Source organism: Capricornis sumatraensis, chromosome 13 (genome assembly GCF_032405125.1).
Source record: "Capricornis sumatraensis isolate serow.1 chromosome 13, serow.2, whole genome shotgun sequence".
NCBI lineage: Eukaryota > Metazoa > Chordata > Mammalia > Artiodactyla > Bovidae > Capricornis > Capricornis sumatraensis.
This window is the reverse complement of record NC_091081.1, coordinates 45,087,283-45,113,455: the sequence shown is the minus strand read 5'-3', so window position 1 is coordinate 45,113,455 and position 26,173 is coordinate 45,087,283.

The following is a 26,173-nucleotide window of genomic DNA, read 5'->3' as shown; positions in this document are numbered from 1 at the left end:
TGCTTTCTAATCTAATTCTGCAACCAGATTACAGATTTATGAATCATTTATGCTTCTTTCCCACCCCTTCTTCTTCAGACAAAACACAAAAACAGAATGGCAATTGAGCTTCTACACTCACAAACATTTTATGATTAATTTCTTTTTATTCTTCCTTACTCCAGCTTAGCTTTCTCTGGTATTGCTTAATATCTGGGCTACTACAGTATGTCCCTGGCTGACCTCTCTGACTGAAGGCTTCATCCCATCCAATTAATACTACATGCTGCTTGGTTTTCTAAAGCATACTTTTGATTTTCTTATTCCCCTCCTCAAAATCTTTTGTGACTCACTGTAACTTTCAGGAAAAATAGAACTCTTATAGTTGACATTCAAGGGCAAATATGGCAGATCTAATTTTTAGCCTGTTTTTCTGACAGTTTCTCATTCCAAACAAGCTATTTGCCAACCTCAAACATGGTTTGTGTTGTTTTTTGTTTAAAACCTCCATGTCTTTCTTCATGCTACTTTTCTTCCTTTTCTTTAATTTCTTCAACACTACACTCCCCACACAATCCTCTGAATATAAATCCCACACATTTTTCAAAGTCCAGACAGGGTGCCTCCCCACTCTGAAGGGTTCATAGATTGTTTTCTTTTAGCTGCTTATGAAGTTATTTCAATGTAATGAATACATTATTTTAATCATATTACTCTACTTTATAATTATTTGCATATACATCTTAAGACCTCTACTTGATTTCAAGGTTTTTGATGAAATAAATCATTACCACAGCAACTAGCGTGACACCTGGCGTGCTGAACGTCCTGTAAACATATATGACATGAATTGGTGCATTTTTCCTTAAGCAAAACAAATAAGGCTCCTTTCCTTCACTTTAAGTGTGATCAAAGAGTATATGATGAGACCATTGACATTTTGCAGTATAGATTTACCATTAAAATATATTTTTTTGAGAAATACCAATACTGGTGAGATGTATTCACATTTATAAATCTCAGTGTGCATGATAGAATGAAAACACTGCTGTTCAAAGATGCCTCCTCAAAGAAATAAAAACTAAGTAAGCAAATATTGGTCAGCTATTTCTGATGAGAATTTTTTTAAATACCCAGTGATTAAATAATTACATAAACCTTGAATTTTTCTGCAAGCTTGAAAAGCACAGGTGACAATTGCATTCCCTTTAGTATTAAGTCAGATAATAAAAATTCTTAAGCATAATATAGTAAATCCTCTGGAATAATCACATTAAAATAAACCTTTTGCTTGGAATTCTAGCCCTGCAACACATGCTACTATGGCACATAAAGTGATACATAAATATAATAACCTTTCAGTTCAGTTGTTCAGTCATGTCTGACTCTCTGTGACCTCATTGACTGCAACACGTCAGGCTTCCCTGTCCATCACCAACTCCCGGAGCTTACTCAAAGTCATGTCCATCAAGTCAGTGATGCCATCCAACCAGCTCATTGTCTGTCATCCCCTTCTCTTCCCACCTTCAGTCTTTCCCAGCATCAGGGTCTGTTCCAATGAGTCAGTTCTTTGCATCAGGTGGCCAAATTATTGGAGTTTCAGCTTCAGCATCAGTCCTTCCAATGAATATTGAAGAACGATTTCCTTTAGGATGGACTGGTTGGATCTCCTTGCAGTCCAACGGACTCTCAAGAGTCTTCTCCAACACCACAGTTCAAAAGCATCAATTTTTCAGTGCTCAGCTTTCTTTATAGTCCAACTCTCACATCCATACATGACTACTGGAAAAACCACAGCTTTGACTAGATAGACCTTTGTTGGCAAAGTAGTGTCTCTGCTTTTCAATATGCTGTCTAGGTTGGTCATAGCTTTTCTTCCAAGGAGCAAGTGTCTTTTAATTTCATGGCTGCAGGCACCATCTGCAGTGATTTTGGAACCCCACAAAATAAAGTCTGTCACTGTTTCCATTGTTTCCCCAACTATGCCATGAAGTGATGGGACCAAATGCCATGATCTTAGTTTTCTGAATGTTGAGTTGACCTATAAAGATAAAATTATTATCCACTTTCAGTAAAATATAGTTTCTGCTTATACATCTTCTGATTGTGAATAATGATATTGACTAATGAAATATTTGTTTGACTTCAGATGACAAACATTAGCCAGGGAAATTTTTCTGTTAAAAAGATCTGGGCCTAAAAGTACTTGCTGACATTTAAATGTATGTTTCTTCTTCACCAAATGTGGAATTAAACAGACATTTAATTACATTTATTTGTTAAGCTGGATGATTGATATTTATCTTCTTAATGGTGCTATTTTTCCCAATCACAATTTCTCCCAGCATTCATGAAAATTTCTGGTTGATATACTTTTGTGACATGGAATTCCCAGGTTATTAGAACATACTTGTTGCTTATTGATGACAATGCTTTCCTTAAGGATGATTATTCCAGAAATATTTAAAAGATTATTTGACAAATAACTAAAATGAAATAAAAATATTAGGGCTAAAAGTATTTTCAAAAATTGTAAGACATATTGGAAGATTACACATGTGATATGAGAACTAAAAATAGTACAAAATTGAGAACACTTTATATATATGGTAAAGAAGGGAAATGACTGGCTTCTAATTAAAAATCTGAAAATATGATATTTCAAATTCTTAGACATTGCTGTAATGTCCCTGGCATGTAGGGCCATAAACATTGAGTGTTTTCTTGACAAATGAGTTTATTGAAGATACAAAAGTGATTTTTCCTATTAAGCAAGCTGACTTTGTTTTATGTCTCCCAAGCCACTCAGAGAATGTTCTTACATAAACAATTCAAGAAGTGTTATCTTCTATTCTAGTAAATTTCAGAATCTAACAGAAGTGCATCTTAAAATTTTAGATCAGAATATAATTTGAAAGAAAACACAAGCTTAAAAGATATTTACTACTTTCTTATCAAAGTCAATTTTTCACATCCAGGCTATAAACACCTTTAAACTGAGAACCAAGAACTTTAGAAAACTGCATCAAATATAAATGGTATGCCATGATTATATAAGAAAATATATATCATTTTCTTGTCTATCAGAATTCACTCTTAAACACATAGGATAAAATTGCAAAATTTTAGACATGGTTAGGGTTGAATTATTAGGTTGGACTACAAAAAAGTAGAATAATTGTCTTTTTTTTTTTCTAGAAAACTGTAAGCATTATATTAATGAAATTTTACAAGCTTTGCTCCCCCCTTGATAATGGCATTATTCAAGGTGTCATGGAGAAGTGAGGGAATCTTCTCCAGACAAAGGCACATTGGCTGATATAAGAGAATTCCTAAGAAGTCAGACCTGCTCCCTATCTCTCAGGGTACCTGTGGCGTTCCAGAAGCGGTGTGGGCCAGATAAAAGAGACACAAATGAAAGATGCTCACACCTCAGGAGGAGGAGAGGATGATGCCCTAACATTCTACTTGTAACAATCAATTCATCAGGTGTGAATTCCAGCCATCTTAAGCTTTCTGACAATTGGAGAACTTAGCTACAGATAAATCTGTATTTCTTCAAAGTCTCGTGTTATTTGACTAAGAGAAGATGAAAAAAAAAAAAAAAAAAGTGAATGTGTTAGTCACTCAGTCCTTTCTGACTCTAGCCCATCAGGTTTCTCTGTCCATGAGATTCTCCAGGCAAGAATACTGGAGTGGGTAGCCATTTCTTTCACCAGAGGATCTTTCCCACCCAGGGATCAAACCCGGGTCTCTTGCATTATTGCAGGCAGATTCTTTACTGTCTGAGCTACTAGGGAAGCCCTTGATTAAGAGAGCAATGAAATTAAGATTGGTCTTTTTCTGATAACTGATAATATAAAATCATCATTATATGTCGAATAGGATAAAGAAAAATTTGTAACCCAACTAACTATAAAAGCTGCATGCATGTGTGCTCAGTCTCTAAGTTGTGTCAAACCCTTTGCAGCCCCATGAACTGAAAACCACCGGGCTCCTCTTTCCATGGGATTCTCCAGGCAAGAATACTGGAGTAGGTTGTCAGGCCCTCCTCTAGGGGATCTTCCCAACCCAGGGATCAAACCCGCATCTCCTGTGTCTCCTGCATTGCAGGCAGATTCTTTTACCACTGAACCACAAGGGAAGCCAAAGAATACATAAAATTATGCTTGTATCATAAAATGCCTGACTTCTAGTTTATCTAGCCATCACTAATACCTATCTATCTATGTACCTATTCTCTCTCCATCCATCCATCTATCTATTACAGAGATTACACAAAGCTAGCATTATGGAGATATATGTGACATTCAGAATTCCATTACTGACTGTGCCTGTAATTCTAAAGAAACCGTGTTCTCCTTGCAATGAGTAAAAAGTGATGATTAGAATTATGCTCAGATAGATTTTCTTTGACATTCAGCTCCAAGCTTTATATCCACTTCTCCAATCAGTATTAATATTAATATAGTAACCCTACCTGACCCAGAGCTGCAGGCATTCTAACTGAATCTGCATCTTCTTTGCACAATACTACCAGTTTTAGGGATATGAAGTTAGTAACAGTTGAACTGAAATGAAGATATGCATCTCTCACTTCATTCTCTGAGCTGTTGTCACTGAAGCAAGAAAAAGGTCAGGAGAGTGAAAGTCCTTTCTGAGAGTCATATCAGAAGATGTGGATATAAAAGAAAAGGAAAGAACTAAGGTAGTTCACACCAGGTAAGCTAAGGTACCATTAGATGGGATTTAAAGTTAACCAAGAGGTCATATAAAAACTGCATATTCATTTTTAAATTTTTATTGTATAACTTGAAAATGAGTATGGTTACCCATAAAGAACAAGAAATATTCACATAGAAAAGTATCAGTCTCTATATCTATTCAGATAGAAACATATTTGCATATTGCTATAGACATTTGTAGAAAGGACTACATGTATAATCTTTGCTGGTTTGTTCAGTTGGGCTTTCATTTTGACCTATTGTGTCTGTGTATCTGGATTCACACTTATTTTTTCAAATTTTTTCCTCATCCTTCTAGGTTTCTCAACACTGAGAAAAGATATGTATAAAATACTGATATATATCCCTTTATTCTGTAGAACATTTCAGGAACAACAACCTTTCTGCTGGTGTTCATCTGTCAGAAACCTCATAGGAGAAACTTTTCCTCACATTGTAGAAATAGCTTCTTTGCTTGCTATACACAAATAAAGTTGTAGAAAAAGTGAACATATTAAAATCTAACTTATTCCCAGGAGCCCAAATAACAATTTTTGAAATGAAGAAAATCAGAAGAAAAGTATAAGCATTCATGTTACTATGCAAAAGTTTAAAAGGAAAAAAAAGTATTTTTCATAAGCAACAATACATTCCTAGGACTATAAAGCAAACCTCAATTACTGAAAAAAAAAAGTATAAGAAGTATACAAATATTCAGATTTTGGAGATTGTTAAAATGTGGATATTTTAGAAATAAATCTCCGTTCCTAGTCCCCTTTATGTATAGGGGATAAAAACACTCAATATTATAAGAAATTTTGAAACAGAAGGAAAGAAAGAATTTCTGTCCTCATAGCCAACATACTTTCCCCATCATGTCACATAGTGGTGTTCTGGTTTATCTGCCAACTCTCCCGCTGCCTACCGTAGGCAAGATTTCCTCTCACTGTGTTCCATTCAGTCGAGAATTTGGACTGCCAGCTATCTTGGCTGCAGATCTGTAGCCTGCATGTTTCGGTCTTGAACCTTGCCTCTACTGGGCATGCTTGATTTCTGAAAGCTTCCAGAGATCTCTGTTTACAACAGACTCACATTTGCATGTTTAATTCCTTATTGTTTGTCAAACAAGGAAGAAAATACTAAATCTACTGGTAGATACATTTTTTTTCTAAAGGAGGAAGACAGGGCTCCTGCATAAGAAAACTATATGAGTAGAACTGATGCTCTAACCTACATTCAGTGATTCAAAACAACTCAAAAAACAAAATAAAAAAAAATTATCTTCTTCATCTCATCTCCACAATTCATCAAAACACGTGAAGGCATTCCATGAAATTCAGAAGAAAATTCTGCAGTTTCATGAATCAGATATAGAGGCAGATGTTGTAGCTTTCAGTAGAATTTTAGCTCTACTCCATATATTTGAGGATCATAATATAGTTAATTTGTATATCTGTGCTATTATTTGCCCTTGATGCAATGAGTAAAGCTAACTAGAGAAGCGTCACCATATTATCTAATATATCACTCCTACATTCTCAACCCTGGTGACAAATTTTAATCACTTGAGAAATTAAGCCCCATTCTCAGAAATTCTATTTTAATTTGACTGAGATTTGCAGTACCTAGAGTTGACCTGATACAGGTGAATCATAAAAGAAATAAACTAGAGAGATTATTCATAAAAGGACTAAAACTAAAATAAATAACAAATTAAAAATAAACGAAAAATAAAACAAATTCCCACAGCATTAATCTGTCATGAGTTGCTACAGAGAGGCTAATTCCTGACTCACCTATGTTCCTCAAGTGGGCTTTTCTATTCAGTTACTGTGGTAAGAAAAATAATGCCACCTCTCCCAAGATGATCATGGCCTAATCCTTGGAAACTACATAGTTTGCACAGCAAAGGAGAATTAAAGTTGCTAAGCAGCAGATCTAAAAATAGAGAAATTATACTAGATTATGCAGATGGGCAGAGCATAATCACAAGGGTCCTGAGAAGTGGAAGACTGAGGCAGAAGAGAGTCAGAGAAAAAGATGTGATGACAGAAACTGGGTCAACGTTATCAGTTTTGAAGATGAAGGAAGGGTGCTATGAGTCAAGGAATGTGATAGCCTCTAAAAGTTAGAAAAGGTAAAGAAAGAGATTTGTTCCTACGACTCAAGAAAGGAGCACAGTCCTTCTAAAACATTATTTTATCCCAGTAAGATTTGAGTACTGTAAATTTTGGATTAATATCTTTTGTTCTTCTGTGACTTTTTCACAGAAGTTGTTTCTGACTCTTTGTGACAGCGAGGACTGACTGCAGAATGCCAGACTTCCCTGTCCTTCATTATCTCACATGAAATTTGCTCAAATTCTTGTACATTTATTCAGTGATGTTATTTACCCATCTCATCCTCTGTTGCCCCCTTCTCACCCTGCCCTCAATCTTTCCCAGCATCAGGGTCTTTTTCCAATGAGTCAGCTCTGCATTAGGTAGCCAAAGTATTGGAGCTTCAGCTTCAGAAGCAGTCCTTCCAATGAATATTCAGGGTTGATTTTCTTTAGGATTGACTGGTTTGATCTCCTTGCAGCCCAAGGGACTCTCAAGAAGTCTTCTCCAGCACCACAATTGAAAAAAATCAATTCTTTGGCACTCGACCTTCTTTATAGTCCAACTCTGACATTCACACATGACTACTAGAAAAACCATAGCTTTGACTACATGGACCTTTGTTGGCAAAGTGATGCCTCTGCTTTTTAATACACTGTCTAGGTTTGCTATAGCTTTCTTTCCAAGGAGAAATAATCTTCTAATTTCATGACTGCAGGATAATAACCTACAAAACTATTAAAAATCTACAACAACTTACATAACACCTTGTGTTCTTGATATGCAGATGAAACCACCTGTATGGCAGAAAGTGAAGAGGAACTAAAAAGCCTCTTAATGAAAGTGAAAGAGGAGAGTGAAAAAGTTGGCTTAAAGCTCAATATTCAGAAAACGAAGATCATGGCATCCAGTCCCATCACTTCATGGGTAATAGATGGGGAAACAGTGGAAACAGTGTCAGACTTTATCTTTTGGGGCTCCAAAATCACTGCAGATGGTAATTGCACCCATGAAATTAAAAGACGCTTATTCCTTGGAAGGAAAGTTATGACCAATCTAGAGAGCATATTAAAAAGCAGAGACATTACTTTGCCAACAAAGGTCCGTCTAGTCAAGGCTATGGTTGTTCCAGTGATCATGTATGGATGTGAGAGTTGGACTGTGAAGAAAGCTGATTGCCGAAGAATTGATGCTTTTGAACTGTGGTATTGGAGAAGACTCTTGGGAGTCCCTTGGACTGCAAGGAGGTCCAACCAGTCCATCCTAAAGGAGATCAGTCCTGGATGTTCATCGGAAGGACTGATGCTAAAGCTGAAACTCCAATACTTTAGCCACCTCATGCGAAGAGTTGACTCATTGGAAAAGACCCTGATGCTGGGAGGAATTGGGGGCAGGAGGAAAAGGGGGCAACAGAGGATAAGATGGCTGGATGGCATCACCGACTCGATGGACATGAGTTTGGGTGAACTCCAGGAGTTGGTGATGGACAGGGAGGCCTGGCGTGCTGCGATTCATGGGGTCGCAAAGAGTTCGACACGACTGAGTGACTGAACTGAAATGAAGCCACTAAAGTTGTGGTAATTTTTTAAAGCAACATTAGAAAACTAATGTAACATTTTTATCATAGACCTTTAAAATTTGTTTTGTGGACATTAAAATAACAGTGTAATATAATTATGGTAAACAACTTAGAGCATAAATTGTCATAAACCTGAGATTAATATACTCATGCCAGTTGGTATTCTAATCAGTAAATTCAATTTCACATAAAAAATGGAAATCTTTATAATTGTGGATTACTTAATAGAAACAAAATTTTGGAATTTTAAATGAGTCAAATAACATTTATGAACTTAGTATTTTATTTGAAATAGAGACATACAATACATAAATCATAACCCAGATTTCCACACAACAAAGATTAAGGCACTAGGCTTGCCAGTTAAGTGAAAAAGAGCTACATACTAGTTTTGCTGAAACAAAGAAGAGATATAATTTTCTACCTATACTGGAAACATTAAGTACTCAGCAGGGAGCAGAATGATTTATGATAGAGGCAGCATAATGTTCTGGAAACGAAATTAAGATAAAATTAGGCTGGATATCAGATACTCTCTCAACAAAATGCAGTAATCTCCCAAATAAACTTGTGGTATCTATACCACCTGAAAACTTTATACAATAAAGATTTTCAAAAATTAAGTACTCTTTAAAATATTAGAGGGCTTCCCTTGGTAGCTCAGCTGGTAAAGAATCCACCTGCAATGCGAGAGACCTCGGTTTTATTCCTGGGTCAGGAAGATACCCTGGAGAAGGGATAGGCTACCTACTTCAGTATTCTTGGGCTTCCCTGGTGGCTCAAATATTATAGAAGCCACTAGTAATGCGGAAGACCTGGGTTCAATCCCTGGGTTGGGAAGATCCCCTGGAGAAGGGAAAGGCTACCCACTCCAGTATTCTGGCCTGGAGAATTCCATAGACTGTATAGTCCATGGGTCACAAAGAGTCAGACACAACTGAGTAACTTTCACTTTCACTTTAAAATGTTACCAAAGATTTGGGAAAAAAAAATTTTTATAATAAAAAAATAAAAACCTTGCTTAGACATGAAACCACAAACTTATGTCTCATTTTCTGAATGAAGGTTTCCCCCTAAATATTTACTTACATGGAAATATACAAGAATATTGAATCCCTGGTGGCTCCAGCAATAAAGAATCTGCCTGAAATACAGCAGACTCAGTTCAATTCCTGGGTCGGGAAGATCTCCTGGAGGAGGACATGGCAACCCACTCCAATATTCTTGCCTGGAAAATCCCATGAACAGAGGATTCTGGCAGGCTATGGTCCCTGGGGCTGTAGAGAGTCACACAAAACTCAGTGACTGAGCAAACATACATATAACATACAAGAATACACACACACACACACACACACAGACATACACACATGAACACACAAAGAAAATAGGTTCAACATTTTAAAAAATGCAAATTAAATTATATAAGACACACATCAGATTACAGACAACTATGGATCATTACAAGTGTTGGCAAAGATTTGGAGGGACTAAAACTCTCATACATTGCTGTTAAAATGGTACAATCACTTTGGAATACTTTGGTATTTTCTTAAAAATTTAAACATTCACCCTTCATTTGATCTAACCATTTCACTGCTAGGTATTTACCCAAGAGAAATAAAAGCATATGTTCATGCAAAGACTTGTACCTAATGTTGATAGTAGCTTTATTTATAACAGCCTAAAGCTGGAATCAACTAAAATGCTCAGCAACATTTGAACAAATAAACAGAGTGATGCATCCATGCAATACCTCTCAGCAATAAAAAGAAATAAATTATTGTTGCATGCTACAATGGCTAAATCTCAAAATAGTTATGCTGAATGAAAGAAACTAGCAAAAAATTGAGAAAATATTATAAACATTTAAATGGAAAATGCTGTGCTTCCATTTATGTAAAATTCTAGAAAATGTCAGTTAGTATATAGCATTAGAATAGAAATTAGGAGATTACAAACGACCATTAAAAAACATCTGAGGGTGATGGCTATGTTCATTATTTTGATTGTGGTCATGGTTTCACAGGTACATACCGACATTAAAACTTAAAGAATTGTACACTTTGTGTAGGTATTATGTGCCAATTATACTTCAAAAGAAATGTTAATAAAAAGGAACATCACAGAATAATAGAAGAGCAAAATATACATATTGGAAAAAGATAAAGAATATTATTGTTACTCCATACGTAAAGTGATTTTTGTAACAAGTCATGGGAAATATATAATAATTACTTATAGATATCAAATGAAAATAGTAATATAAATCATAAATATTAATAATAATGGAAAATTCATGGGTCTTCTTATGGAGGTACACACTTATTCAGTTCAGTTCAGTCGCTCAGTTGTGTCCGACTCTTTGTGACCCCATGAATTGCAGCATGCCAGGCCTCTCTGTCCAGCACCAACTCCTGGAGTTCACTCAGGTTCACCTCCACCAAGTCAGTGATGCCATCCAGCCATCTCATCCTCGGTCGTCCCCTTCGCCTCCTGCTCCCAGTCCCTCCCAGCATCAGAGTCTTTTCCAATGAGTCAACTCTTCCCATGAGGTGGCCAAAGTACTGGAGTTTCAGCTTTAGCATCATTCCTTCCAAAGAAATCCCAGGGCTGATCTCCTTCAGAATGGACCGGTTGGATCTCCTTGCAATCCAAGGGACTCTCAAGAGTCTTCTTTAACACCACAGTTCAAAAGCATCAATTCTTCGGTGCTCAGCCTTCTTCACAGTCCAACTCTCACATCCATACATGACTACTGGAAAAACCATAGCCTTGACTAGATGGACCTTAGTTGGCAAAGTAATGTCTTTGTTTTTTAATATGCTATCTAGGTTGATCATAGCTTTCCTTCCAAGGAGTCAGAGTCTTTTAATTTCACGGCTGGAGTCACCATCTGCAGTGATTTTGGAGCCCCCTAAAATAAAGTCTGACACTGTTTCCACTGGTTCCCCATCTATTTCCCATGAAGTGGTGGGACCAGATGCCATGATCTTCTTTTTCGGAATGTTGAGCTTTAAGCCAACTTTTTCACTCTCCTCTTTCCCTTTCATCAAGAGGCTTTTTAGTTCCTCTTCACTTTCTGCCATACAGGTGGTGTCATCTGCATATCTGAGGTTATTGATATTTCTCCTGGCAATCTTGATTCCAGCTTGTGTTTCTTCCAGTCCAGTGTTTCTCATGATCAAACCTAAATCTGATCAATCCTCTAGGACTAACTAAACTACTCATGTAAGGAACATACAGATGACAGAAAAATATGAGAAGCAATACCAAGATTTATAAGCAGCTACATGCACTCTATGGCAGTCTCTACACTGAAAACAATTATTTTGATTGAACAGTTCAGTTCAGTTCATTTCAGCTGCTCAGTCATGTCCGACTCTTTGTGACCCCATGAACCATAGCACGCCAGACCTCCCTATCCATCTCCAACTGCTGGAGTCCACCCAAACCCATATCCATTGAGTCAGTGGTAACAAAATAATGCAAAATAGAAACATGGTGAATGTAAAGCTTTAGTTTAAGAGATATGCTTAATGACTCCTAATATATGAACCTAATTTTAACTTAAAGAAAATATAAAAAAATATATATGACAGTGGGGAAATATGAACACTGAATCTCTATAGATAATGTTAGGAATTATTGATAGTTTTTGCAGGTATATTAAAACGATATTATAATTATGTTAAAAGAAAAAACTAAGAATCCTTGTTACTTAGAGATAGAAACAAAATATATTTATGAGACAATTATTAATGATGTGATATTTTGAATTTGAAATAATATTGAAAGGGCTCATATAGGAGAGTATATAAAAAACAAATTTAGAATAGGTTAATAAGTTTTATGAAACATAGTAGTACATTGATTATACTATTAATACAATACAACACAATGCATTAACTTTTTATGTTTGAAATTTCTGTATAATAAAAATTTTCTGTAAAATAAAGATTCTGATCCTTAATGAAATAGATTATGTAACCAAGTATAAAAATTGATTATTAAAAAAATGTGTCCATCTGAAAGAATATGTTCCTAGAGGCTTTCTTTTATAAAATATAATTTTCCAAACATAAGAAATTATAAGGAAAGCTCAGTATAAAAATGAGCAAAGAAAATAAAGAGGAGTAAATGCTAATATATAATAAATGTGTAAAGATTATAATTTAATTAAAACTAAGAAATCTGAAACAGAATGGAGATATCACTTTTCACAGTTCTGTAGTCTAGAAGTCTAAGATCATGGTACCAGTTTCATGAGGGTCACCAGAGTCCTCTTCAGGCTACAGATGGCTGTATTTGTTGTATCCTAATGTAATGGAAGAGAGAAAAAGGAAGTAAGCTCTCTCCTCGCTCTCAGAAGGGGACCAACCCTATTCATGAGGGTCAGTCCTCCTCACCTCATCTAATCCTATTACCTCTTAATGTCATCACACTGAGGGGTAGATTTTCAACAAATGAGTTTTAGGGAGGGGGAGAAACATTCACCATAAAATTACTTTTCATCCATCAAATTGGGCAAGATTGGGAAAAAAAAAAAAAAAAACATAGCATTATGTACTGACAACTAAAATTTTTGTATGCTGAGAGAATGCTAATTTTTAGTTTTATGAATCTTACTAATTGCTCTCTGCACTTACCATTCCAATTTACATTTCACCAGCACTGTCAATGATCTTCTCTTCCCAAATGGTTATCAAAATTTGAAAAAAAAAAAAAATAAAAACAAAATTTGGCAGTATACAACCTGGAATCAAGATTGTCAGAAAAATATCAATAACCTCAGATATGCAGATGACACCACCTGTATGGCAGGAAAGTGAAGAACTAAAGAACCTCTTGATGAAAGTGAAAGAGGATAGTGAAAAAGGTGGCTTAAAGCTCAACATTCATAAAACTAAGATCATGGTATCTGGTCCCATCACTTCATGGTAAATAGATGGGGAAACAGTGGAAACAGTGACAGACTTTATTTTGGGGGGGCTCCAGAATCACTGTGGATGGTGACTGCAGCCATGAAATTAAAAGATGCTTACTCCTTGGAAGGATAGTTATGACCAACCTAGACAGCATATTAAAAAGCAGAAACATTACTTTGTCAACAAAGGTCCATCTAGTCAAGGCTATGGTTTTTCCAGTAGTCATGTATGGATATGAGATTTGGACTATTAAAAAAGTTGAATGCTTTTGAACTGTGGTGTTGGAGAAGACTCTTGAGAGTCCCTTAGACAGCAAAGAGATCCAATCAGTTCATCCTAAAGGAGATCAGTCCTGGCTGTTCATCAGACTGATGCTGAAGCAGAATCTCCAATACTTTGGCCACTTGATTTGAAGAACTTTCTCATTTGAAAAGACCCTGATCCTGGGAAAGATTGAAGGCATGCGAAGAAGGGAACAACAGAGGATGAGATGGTTGGATGGAATCACCAAGTCAATGGACATGAGTTTGGAAAAACTCTGGGAGTTGGTGATGGACAGGGAGGCCTGGCATGCTGCAGTCCATGGGGTCATGAAGAGTCGGACACTACTGAGCAACTGAACTGAGATATATATATTTGCATATTAAAAGTCTAATAAGTAAAACATTCCCTTAATTTATTTTACATTTCCTTTATAACCCATGGGATTGAGCAACTTTTTATATGGTATCTCCTTTTGGACAAACCTAAACCCTTAAATACTACTTCATTTGTTACATTAAGCAAAAGCTAATTTGTTAATCTCAGTAGTATGGATCTTGTACTGATTAATCCATACAAATATTTTATAAACAATAAAATTATTAACAATGCAACAGGTATTAACATGAACATTAGCACCGAAGCATCTATCATTCATCAGGTAAGCATGTATGCTGCTGCTGCTGCTGCTAAGTTGCTTCAGTCATGTCTGACTCTGTATGACCCCATAGACAGCAGCCCACCAGGCTTCCCCATCCCTGGGATTCTCCAGGCAAGAATACTGGAGTGGGTTGTCATTTCCTTCTCCAATGCATGAAAGTGAAAAGTCAAAGTGAAGTCACTCAGTCGTGTCCGACTCTTAGCGACCCCATGGACTGCAGCCTATCAGGCTCCTCCATCCATGGGATTTTCCAGGCAAGAGTACTGGAGTGGATGTATAGATTAAATAATTTCTAATCCTTGCCTTTGAATGTGGCCTTGTCATAGCACTTGAAAAATATTTGGAAATTACATTCGACATATACTTTCTGAAATTTTTAGCATGATATAATATTTTCATACAAAAAATAAAACTCTATTCTTTGGTTTAAAATGAATATTTAAACTCATATTCTAACATTAAGAAATGCTCCTTGAACTAATAGTACATGGCAGATAGACACCTATCAAAAATTACAGTTAACATGGGACCTCTTAATTGCAGAATTTCTGGTACCAAGTGTTTACATATCATTATCATGTTAACACTCAGGAACAAAAGGAATTTGTACTATGAATTCTTGAAAATGCAAATATAATTTTAAAACCTGAAATATAAAGAATACCAATGAAAATCTTCTGTTTTCACATAGTAGACTTTTTTTATTAGAAGTCTATTTGCATCATTTAACATTGTTGGCCATTTAACATTACTTACTTTCATTTTACACTCTCTTGTGTGACTAATGAGAAGAGCAAGGAAATGAGCAGGATGATTGTAAGGTAAGCTATAGTCCTTTCCAATTTTCTTTTCTGCAGTTGCGCAGGCCACTGATATTCGGTATAATTCATATGTGTATTAAAAATTCCCCAGAGCACAGCATTCCCTTGTTTATCTCTAGGAGTTCTGATAATCCTTTTGATTAATACCAAATTCAATTTACAGAAAGCTTTAGAAATGTAAAGGTATGGTTCCAATTTCTCCAGATCTTATTTATGGAAAACCTTGTATAATCTTTGCTAAAATATCAAATCTCACCTTTGACAGGTAATTCATGACCAAGGTCAAAGAGAGAGCAGTGCTCCCTGAGGGACCACCCACCTCGGTCTGACTAGAGTAAGACGTGGTAAAAAATGATTTGAATTATGCATGCAGCAGTACAGGCATGACACTGTCATTTGGTTGGGTCTAAAAAAAAGATTTGGTGCACAGTAAATACAACTGATTTCTATGTATCTTGGAAAATGACACTTTATTATAAAGTATGTCACAGTCATCCTCTGGCTGTTAAGACATCTAAAGTCATGTTGGTTTTACAACCTTCCCTCCCAATTACAATTCTGAAGGGTGGTTAGTGACAAGTGTGCAGTGTTTTGTCAAGCTATTCAGTTTACACAGACAGATGCTGTTTCACTCACCAAATCCATTACAAGTGCAAATATGTGACTAAATGGACCAGCGTTTGTATTAGACGTGAGTGCAGCCAGTAACCAGAAAGCTTTAAAGAGCATCTCCTCTAACTTTATTGAATACAACATTCCACATTTCTTTCCAGTAATCATATTCTCTTACTAACCCCTTTGTATTTCATGTTATTTTTAGCATGGCACAGAAATAACTAGTTCCCCTAGAAACTCTTTTAGAGATACAAACACATTTGGTTACATCTACTGAAGGCTAGAATGGGTCTAGCATTTTAGTTTAGGGCTAGCCTCATTTTTTCCCATTGAGATTAGAGGTTAATAAGAGATTACCAAAGATCAAGTTTAAAAGTGAGGATAAAGAGACATATTCTTAAAAATCCTAGTTTATAGAAATTGTTTTACTCCTTTCAAGGGAAATCTGTTTTGCTGGATATCAGTCATGAAGGAAAAATGGTAGTCTCATCAGCTATTTGAAATTCCAACTAAATCAAGAAGCAGAGAGTAATGCAAAAGGGAAAACAAATAGTTTGTGCCTTAATATAGAAAAGGCACAGCAAGCACCATGCTGGCAGTTTCTTGTGTCATTAATCTTTTCCTACAGTGCCAAACTGTCACTATCAGGGCTCCAGGGACACACATGTTCCCAGGTCCATATTAAAGATGAAGAACCACTTTGCAATGTTTTGAAATCTGTCTCGCTTCATGGATAGACTGGCTTTCCTCTACTAGATAAAAAATCAAAACAAATTCATGATAATAGATCATAGATTTGAACAGAAAATATTTCTTGATTTTTTTAAAGCTATATAGCCCCATTTATGTCTTTCTGGGACATAGCTAAGGTCCCTTTGTATTAAAGGAAACTGACATTAAAGCTTGGCAGGGTATCAAGTAATGATATTCAAGAAAACTAGAAAATGATCTTGCAGATATTTTATCTTTACACCATGTAAATACACTCTATCTTCTAAAGTTGTGGGCTGGCTATTTTTTCTTCACATAATGATAACGCCAAAGATTTTTCAAAATACTTAAAGTATTTTCCAACTGAAAGCACATTTCAAAGATCTTTTTTTAATAGTAAAATGTTCTTAATTGACTGATAATAAATATGAAAGTATCATAATCATAAAACTGTTGTACAGGGTTCTGCAATGCTTTTTTTCTAGTTGTCCGTTTCTGTCTCCATTTCAATATTCTATATCATCTGAAAACCATAAGGTGATGAGACCATACTGAGTCAGGGTGATGAATCACAAAAGTCTCAGAAACTCCTGCCAAAGGATATGCCATTTCTCACAGGATGACCAGCGCAGTCTTAGCTAAAATGGCCAGTCTTGCTCCAAAGCACAGTTGCATAAATCCACCACATTTATTTGTCTGGGAAGTTAACTGTGGAAAAATAATGTGACAATAAAGTGGTGAGAAAGCAGAACTGTTGTGGAAAGAAAGTGCATTGAAAAATGATGAAGATAACAAAACATTTATTATAATAACAATATGAAATTCATTGGGGCTATTAACTGCAGAAGTTAAAGACCTAAGTCCCAGATTTGTTCATGCAGCAAGTATGAGACTAAGTCTGTATCTTAAAGTCAACTTAGAATTTTCTCACTGAGAGATAAACCTGAGGACGAGATGGTTGGATGGCATCACCGACTCAATGGACATGAGTTTGAGCAAGCTCTGGGAGATGCTGAAGGACAGGGAAGCCTGGCATGCTGCAGTCCAAGGGGCCACAAAGAGTCAGACATGACTGAGTGACTGAACAACAACAACAAGCCTAACAAGTAGACAAGGTTTATTTAATTGAATTAGATAAAATTCTCCAAAATATGTCTACTTTTCTGTGTATTTCTAAATCTAAACCAATTATAAAATCTAGGAAGAATATTTTCTGTTTCCCTGTGACATGGATTGACTAGGATGAAAGTTGCCTTGCATAATGTAAAAGTATGCTTGCATAATATAAGAATAGAACAATTTTATAAAAAAGATTTCTAAAGGCTTTAATCTCTAAGAAAAGTAAGAAAATAAAGTAAGCTTATCTTTAATAAAAGTAAGATAGGAAAATAAAGATCTAAGTGTAGAAGGGAAAAAAGCAAGGAATTGTAGAGCAAAGAAATATGATGTCAGTATCTTAGGGCTTCCCTGGTGGTTCACCAGTAAAGAATCCTCCTGCAATGCAAGAGATGCAGGAGACATGGGTTCGATTCCTGGGTTGGGAAGATCCCCTGGAGGAGGGCATGGAAATCCACTCCAGTATTCTTGCCAGGAAAATTCCATGGAGAGAGGAACCCGCAGGCTACGGTTCATGAGGTCACAAAGAGTCGGACACAACTGAAGCTACTGAGTACACACCCACACATAACTTATCTTCAGGTTGAGCTTAAATAGTTTGAAAGATTCTTTCACATTGCCTCACAGAATTACTGTCATAGGTAACACATGGAATGGGCAAAGAAAACATGGCCTTTAATGCAGTTCAGTTGGGCTGTGACCCTTGGAGTTGTGAGCTCAAAGGGAAAAATATGAAAATATCAGGTACATAGGAGAGAAATGCTCGTTACAAGAGGGAAAAGTCAATAGGAGGAAAATATTTTAACAGATTCAGGGCAGAAAGGACTTCACAGTAATAAGAAAGGGCAAACAAGCCACAGTTACTTAACTGAGTTTTGGTTATTAAAAAAACGTCACTTAGAGGATAAATACAACACAGGGCATGTCCAAGCATATCCACAAACACAGAATATAAACAAGACCATCTTCTGTACCTAAACTAGTGAATTTTAAAAGGAAAGAGAGAAAATGTTATTTCCCCCCAAATCCAAATGAGTTACACATCAATAAATGTGAGCAGGTGCTTTACAGAAACTGGCACCACAAAAATTAGTTTTATGTTAAGAAAACCATACAAACAGCATTGCTATCTCTGTATCTACCAATCATACATGGCACATCTAGCTTTGATAAAGCTGGTGCAAGACGGATTACCCAGAAGGGATGCGGTTTTCCTAGACATGCCAAATCTTCCTTTGTTCAGCCCTTTTCTTGTGCAATTTGCTCCTTTAACTGCTCTTTCTGTGACTCTTTATCTTAAGCAGTTTTTTTTTTTTTTTCCCAGCAGGATGCAGAATTGCACTACACAAGAAAATGGGCTTTCCAAGTTTTAAAAACATTCAAAATACAATGAATTTTCTTCCTGAATCTGATGTTCTTCAGAAGGCAGCACTCACTGAAACCCCAGCTCCTAGGTCCTTACTATGCTCTTAGAAGACTGCCTTTGTTGACCTCAGTTATTCCTTAATAAGTGCCCACATTTTACTAATTTTACTACTAACATATGCCTTTTCCTTGTAACAAATGCATATCATGGCATCTTTAGTCTTTTGTCTTTACATATCTCTTTGGCAAGTGCTGCCTTCAGCTTCTGAACAGTTTTGAACAGTAATGCACTGATCTGTAGATGGACAAATGGGAATAAGAAGGATGACATGGGTGGCATTAAACCAAATCCTCTAACTGAAGCCCAAATTTTTAAGAATACCTAACCCACTTCAGTGTTCTTGCCTGGCGAATCCCAGGGATGAAGGAGCCTGGTGGGCTGCCATCTATGGGGTCGCACAGAGTCGGACATAACTGAAGTGACTTAGCAGCAGCAGCAGCAACATAGATATTTCAGTTTTCCCAAACATCCTGCCAAAGAAAGTACAAAAAAATTTAAGGGTAGTGTTTTTACATCTATTCATGTTCACACATATAATTAACAGAATCTGAGTTGACTGGATCAGAAATATTACAAGCCTGTAGTTATATACGGCTTCTCTGGTGGTTCAGTGGTAAAGAATCTGGCTGTCAATACAAGAGATCCAAGTTCAATTCCTGGGTTGGGAAGATCTTCTGAAGAAGGAAATGGCAACCCACTCCAGGAGCAGGCTGACGAGCAGGCTGCAGTCAATGGGGTAGCACAATAGTGGTACATGACTTAGCAGCTAAATAACAACAGAATTATATACAAACCAGTGAACAGTGTTTCTTGAACTCTGCTGAAGTTACATTAAACTATAGAAAATTACCTTTAGGGGCATTTCACTTGTTCAATGCAATATCCAATTGTTTTCTAATTTACCCACTTACCTGAAAATCTACCTCCTAATGCCAAACACCTGTGGATATCTCTACCTGGATTTACTGCCAGAATCAGTTTTGAGGTGAAAAGGAAAAGTGGCCTTGATCTTTGTAAATTAAACCTGCTTATTCTCCTGGAATCTCTGTCTGGATTGTAGGCAGAGCCACTCTCCTTTTCGCCTCACTTGACAAGATTGTAATCTGTGTCTCTTGGGCAACCCTTGATGAACATTCTGGGGATTATCTTGGTGGTTTCCCTGAGGTCTTCTCTCTCATTTCAATCCCTAGAGTCATTTTCTGTCTTAAATAGATAGAACAGTGTTTCACTGGACAAATTCAAAAATCTCTCTCTAGTCTAACTCATCATTCTCTAAATACAATGATAGTTAAGTCTTCACATATTCTCAGAACCCTGACTCCGTGGTAGTGCTGAACTAAATATTGAACTAACCAGACAAAGATGTTGCCTGTATTTATGGAGCTATACATCTTGTGAGAGAGACAAGAAAGCAATGACTCTGTCAATCAGCTAATTAATCAATAAGTGAATGAGTACTTAGGGGGACAATAAATGGTGGCAGGTGCCTTGAAAGTGATTTAACCCTTTTTCTGAGGAGGTTAATGTTAAGCTGAACAATGAAAATTAAACAATAGAGAAAACCAAACACAAAGCTGGGGGTAGAATATTACAAAGAAAGAAAATATACAAAGCTCTTATATTAGAGGAAATGAAAGAGTCTGGGTGTAGTTGGAGTACAGAGAAAGAGGAGGGCTGCAAGCAGGAAGGGGAGGTTGGGAAGAGCTGAATCATGTAGGGTCTTATTGTCTAGAGAATTTTACTATAAGGATTAGAGCAGCCGCTGAAGTGCTATGGGAAAGAAGCGCAATCTCATTGTTGTTTAAAGTTATTCTGTCTGATGTAGAGGATGTGTACAAGTCTAGAAGCAAACACCAAGCAGATACATGAAGCCATTCAATGTTTCAAACTGCACCGTCGCCTCCAATGCACTTGCTTGAAACACTCAGCATTCCCATCTGTGCTTGTAAAATTAAACCTGTTTTTCATAAGACAGTCCATAAAAGTCACCTGACCACTAAACTGTAATCAACATTTACATTTTGGTTTGCATTTCAATTATTGCATCTATTGCCTTCTATATAAGTATAAAAATGTTTCTTCTGATATTTAAATCTATCTTTTTAAAAGACTCTAAGAAAGAGTTTAAAATGAGCTAGGAAGTAGAAAACTTATACTTCCAAAATTTTTTTTTAATAGAAAAATGTGCCATTTCTCATGCAGATGAAAGAGCCCCAATATATGGATTTCAATTAAATTTATAAATAATAAAACACTATACACTTAAATAGTGAAATAAATTAAGTTGTGATTTAGTTTTCATTCTATGGCATCTTATGTGTACAAAAATTGTGTTGGTGAAAGGATAGGGTAAAAACCTAATTTTCATCAGCCTGCACTAATTTTTTTTCACTTTCTTGCCTCAAGGGGAGAAAAACATTATTAGCATGGTTCTTCCTTCACTACAGCATTTTTAATTGTCTAGTAAATGAAGTCTCATCTCTTGATATACCTTCAAAAACTCAGCAGCATCTTTCTATTTCTTTGGAAATAAAAGAAACTTAAGCCTTTATTATTATTATTATTAAAACAAGAGAGAATTTAGATTTAGACAGTTAATTTCATACATAATTTTTTCAACACATGAGTGCTCTTTTCTCTCTGCTTTGTAATATATCTGCTCTTAATAAGGGAGAGGTGGATTAGTCTAAACTAATTGCAACATGAGTGATAAAGACAATTACAAAGGAAAGCAGTTACCATTTTTTGTACTGTAAAGTGGAATTGAAGGGTAATGTTTCCTATCCTTCAATTAAATTAATTTTGACAGAGGACTAAGTATATGTAATTTTCCTAGAAAAAAAAAAAATTCCCAGCAGCATTTACTCATGTTTTGATAGAAAAACTCATTTTCTTGGGTATCTGTTTGAAGAGTCATTTACTTATAGTCACTTACCAAAAATGTGCTCACACAAATAACCACTTCTACTCTGCCCTGCTTTCTGACTGCACAAGCCTTGCCACTCCACTGGAGAAGCAATGAAACCAAAAGCAAGAAAATCTTGGGCAAATCTGTGTTTCAAGTACAAGAGTAGGAAACAGGCACATGCCTATAAGCCAGGAAAGCTAAAAATAATTTAGACAAACTTAACTGAAGACAAAGAAGATACCAAATGGAGCTAATGGTCTTCTTGTTCACACTGCTGCACCCACAATGTCTTCTGACACTTATCTTTAATTGTCTGCATCCTTTTCATATATTGCTATATTTTTAAAGCTTGGGGATTCATTTGGTGTAGTGAATCTTTCCTTTGAAAATAATATGTCTGGGAGGAGTATAGGTTTTTTTTAGCCATACAAATATATATTTGAATTTGTTTAATTAGGTTGCTTTTCTTCCCATACTTAGCCTAGATAGATGCACAGAAAAAAAGGTGGGGTGGAGATTAACATAGAAAAGGGTAGCAGGCACATTTAGTTATTATGTACATTGAATAGTTGATAGGGGGATGTGTGTGTATGTTTTGTCGAGTCTGGCTCTTTACAACCCTTTGGACTGTAGCCCATAAGGCTCCTCTGTCAATGGGATTTTCAGGCAAGAATATTGAAGTGGGTCACCATTGCTCCCCCAGGGGATGTTACCTACTCAAAGATCAACCCCTGTTTCCTGTGTCTCCTGCATTCCAGGTTGAATTCTTTACCTGTTGATCCATCAGGGAAGCTTAAATGGGGAATAGTAAAACACAAATTGAATTTCACATAATATGATAAGGTATTGAAATGAGGCATAAAAAGAAGTTGTTAAACAAGGAGGCCACAGGAGTCAGGTGTCTCTAATGCCATGACACCCAAACCAAAATCCAAGTCTGTAAATGCCTCAAGTTTATGAAATTGAAACCTAAAGACAATCAATCACAAAGAGCCAGCAAGAGTTTCAGCTATAGCCAGTGAATAGTCTTTTTTTTTTTTTACTTTCTTCTGCTTTATCTCTATAAAAATTTTCCCGCAGTTCCCATCAGCAGAGTGAACTGCCCGATTCAAATCAACTTTTGCTCAGATAATTTCTAAAAATATTAATATGCCTCAATTTATCTTTTAAGAAAGTGATGGAGGAACACAGAAAGAGAAACAGCAGTACACCATGACAAACTTCCACTTTTCATACTCTCAAGTTCGGTTTTGTGCTGGGGAGTAAGAAGGAGAGTTTCCTTATCACCAGGCCATTGTAGCATTAAACTCTCCTGTTAGGAACCAGAATTTGAGCTATTGATATAATCCATTCAAGTTGTAGATTAGGTCATCTTTGATTTGGCCTATGATCCAATCAACTGATTATGTTCTCATTTGTAAGTGAAAAATATGCCCAATATTCCAGACCATTTAATGCTGTTTTTTATGAGGTAATGATATAATGAAATTACCTGTAATCTGTTATTTTGTGCTATTTTAACTACTTAAGTAAGTAACTATATTTTGTGAAATATATAATTGGTTTTATTTATTGGGATGGTCAAAAAGTTCATCCAGGTTTTCCATAAGATGTTACAGAAAACCCCAAATGAACTTTTTGGCCAACCCAATATTTATTCACTCAGACAGAAAGAATCTACCTGCAATGTGGGAGACCTGGGTTCAATCTCTGGGTTTGAAAAATCCCCTAGAGGAGGGCAAGGCAACTCACTCCAGTAATCTTGCCAAGAGAATGCCATGGACAGAGAAGCCTGGTGGGCTACAGTCCAGTGGGTCCCAAAGAGTTGAACATGACTGAGCACATATTCTTTATGAATTTGTAAGGGTAAAAATGCAAATTAAAAACAATAAGCTTAATCCTCTCTGTTGAAAATAAGGAAAGACTTTCTTCCCTTCCTTTTTTAGAGCAGTTGCCTCAGAAAATGCTTAAGACTACATAGGCTTGTGTTGGCTTTTGTCTTTGTGCAGTGGCTCAGTTCAACTCTGTGACCCCACGGACTGCAGGACACCAGGCTTCCCTGTCTTTCACTATCTCCTGGAATTTGCTCAAACTCCTGTCCATTGAATCAGTGATGCCATCCACCATTTCATCCTCTGTCATCCCCTTCTCCTCCTACCTTGTCAGCTTTGGGACTCAGAAATGTCTTTCTCAAGAACCTAGGATCCATCTCTTTGAAATGCAAACATCAAAGAAGATAGTGCCCTTATCTTCCAATTTGTGAAGAACCTTAAGAACCTAACTATGCAAAACTGATTGGATCTCCGACTAGTCCATCCTAAAGAAGATCAGTTCTGAGTGTTCATTGGAAGGACTGATGTTGAAGCTGAAATTTCAATACTTTGGCCATCTGATGCGAAGAGCTGACTCATTTGAAAAGACTCTGATGCTGGGAAAGAATGAAGGTGGGAGAAGAAAGGGATGACAGAGGCTGAGATGGTTGGATGGAATCACTTAGTCAATGGGACATGAGTTTGGGTAAACTCCGGGAGTCAGTGATGGACAGGGAGGCCTGGCGTACTGCAGTCCATGGGGTTGCAAAGAGTCGGACACGACTGAGTGACTGAACTGAACTGAACTGATGCAAAATTACCTCCTGTCATAAACATTTGAGAAGCTTGTTTTTCCTTTGATTAAAACCAACTAACAGATTTTTACTGCAGTTACCAGGTAAAATCAGGATAAACTATATGCTATCAGTGGTGCCATCAAGTCCTCTTACCTGAGGACTAGTTGTGATTATTTGAAAACATGTATGCAATGGGTTGTATCTTCTTGTCTATGTAAGGAAGTGTCTCTGTAATCTTTCGGTTTGAAAATCTCTTCTTAGATTGTCTGTGATACACATCACATTCTGCTTTAATGTTTATTCAATAATAAATGTGTGTTATTTTTGTTTACTCTCTTTATGGAGAGGAATTTCAGGTTGAGGGAAGATACTGTTTTTGATTATAATTCCCCAACAATCTCAAATATATGATATTATATGATGCCAATATTTTATTTACAATTATTCTACTTTATGCAGTATTTGAAGTCTTTTTATAAGTATCAAATATTTTAAATATTGGTATTGAAAGTGTTAGTCATGTCCAACTCTTTGCAACCCCATGTACTATAGCCCATCAGTATCCCCTGTCCATGGAATTCTCCAGGCAAGAATACTGGAGTGGTTTGCCATGCCCTCCTCTAGGGATTCTTCCAAACCCAGGGATTGAACCCACGTCTCCTGCATTGCAGGCAGATCCTTTACCATCTGAGCCACCAGGGAAGCCCTAAATATTAATATTAATAATTAACAAACTAATAAGTAAAAGGTGCATTTATAATATGACAAATATATTTTTATAATGTGTAAATGCATTCATAAGGCCTAAAAAGCTAAATAAGTTGAACTTCCATATAGGTAAAGAATAAGGAAAACATGATCACTTTTAAGATTCATTGTGTCCATGAAATAACAACAATCAAATTGCTCAGCAAAAGTGATCTTGTGGAAAATAATCTCAATATCCTGCCTATACTACCCAAAATAAAGATTTCCATGCAGTTATTAATAGCATGCATTGATACAATTGAAGAGTGAGATATAAAAATCAAATGTCATAAAAGTTGAAACAAGAGTCTTGAATTTGTACTCCCTGATGATCTGATTTGAACTGTGGTTAAAGTTTTAAATTTTGAATGCACTGGATTACTTTTCTTGCACTCATCCTCGAATGTTGTTTCTCCCAGGCAGGCAAAAGTAATTCAAGGTTATATGCTCTTGCAAGAACCTGGATTGCAGGCATTCTGTGCTGATACTCAAACTTTAAAAGATAATAAATAAAGTAGAGGTTAGGTTCTTATGGAAATGATGAGAACCAAACCAGCATGAGTTACATTCAAGTAGATGGCTGAGAAAAATGGTCAAAACTCTCCATATGCTCTGATAATAGTGAAAAGTTTACCTACAAATCTTTGTGATAGAAAAATAAGAAGAACAAATAAAACAAAATAAAAACTTAGAAAAGCTGTCTAAAATGTAACAAAGCATCCTTAAAAGTCATGGATGATCATTCCGAAAGAAAAGTCCCAGAGGCCCCAAATTAGAGAAACATCGAAGCAGAGAGCAATCATGTGGTGCTGCAGTAGCCCAAGGAGGCGCATCTTTTCCAGAATCATGGGGGCTTTGGTTCAGTTGCCCAGTGGTTATAGGAGATGGAGATGAGATGGGGAATCCACCCCAACGTCATTATATAAATCTGGATACTTGAAGGGTTTTCCCAGCAGTGATGGGGTGGACTAGAAAAAGTTGTCTTTTACA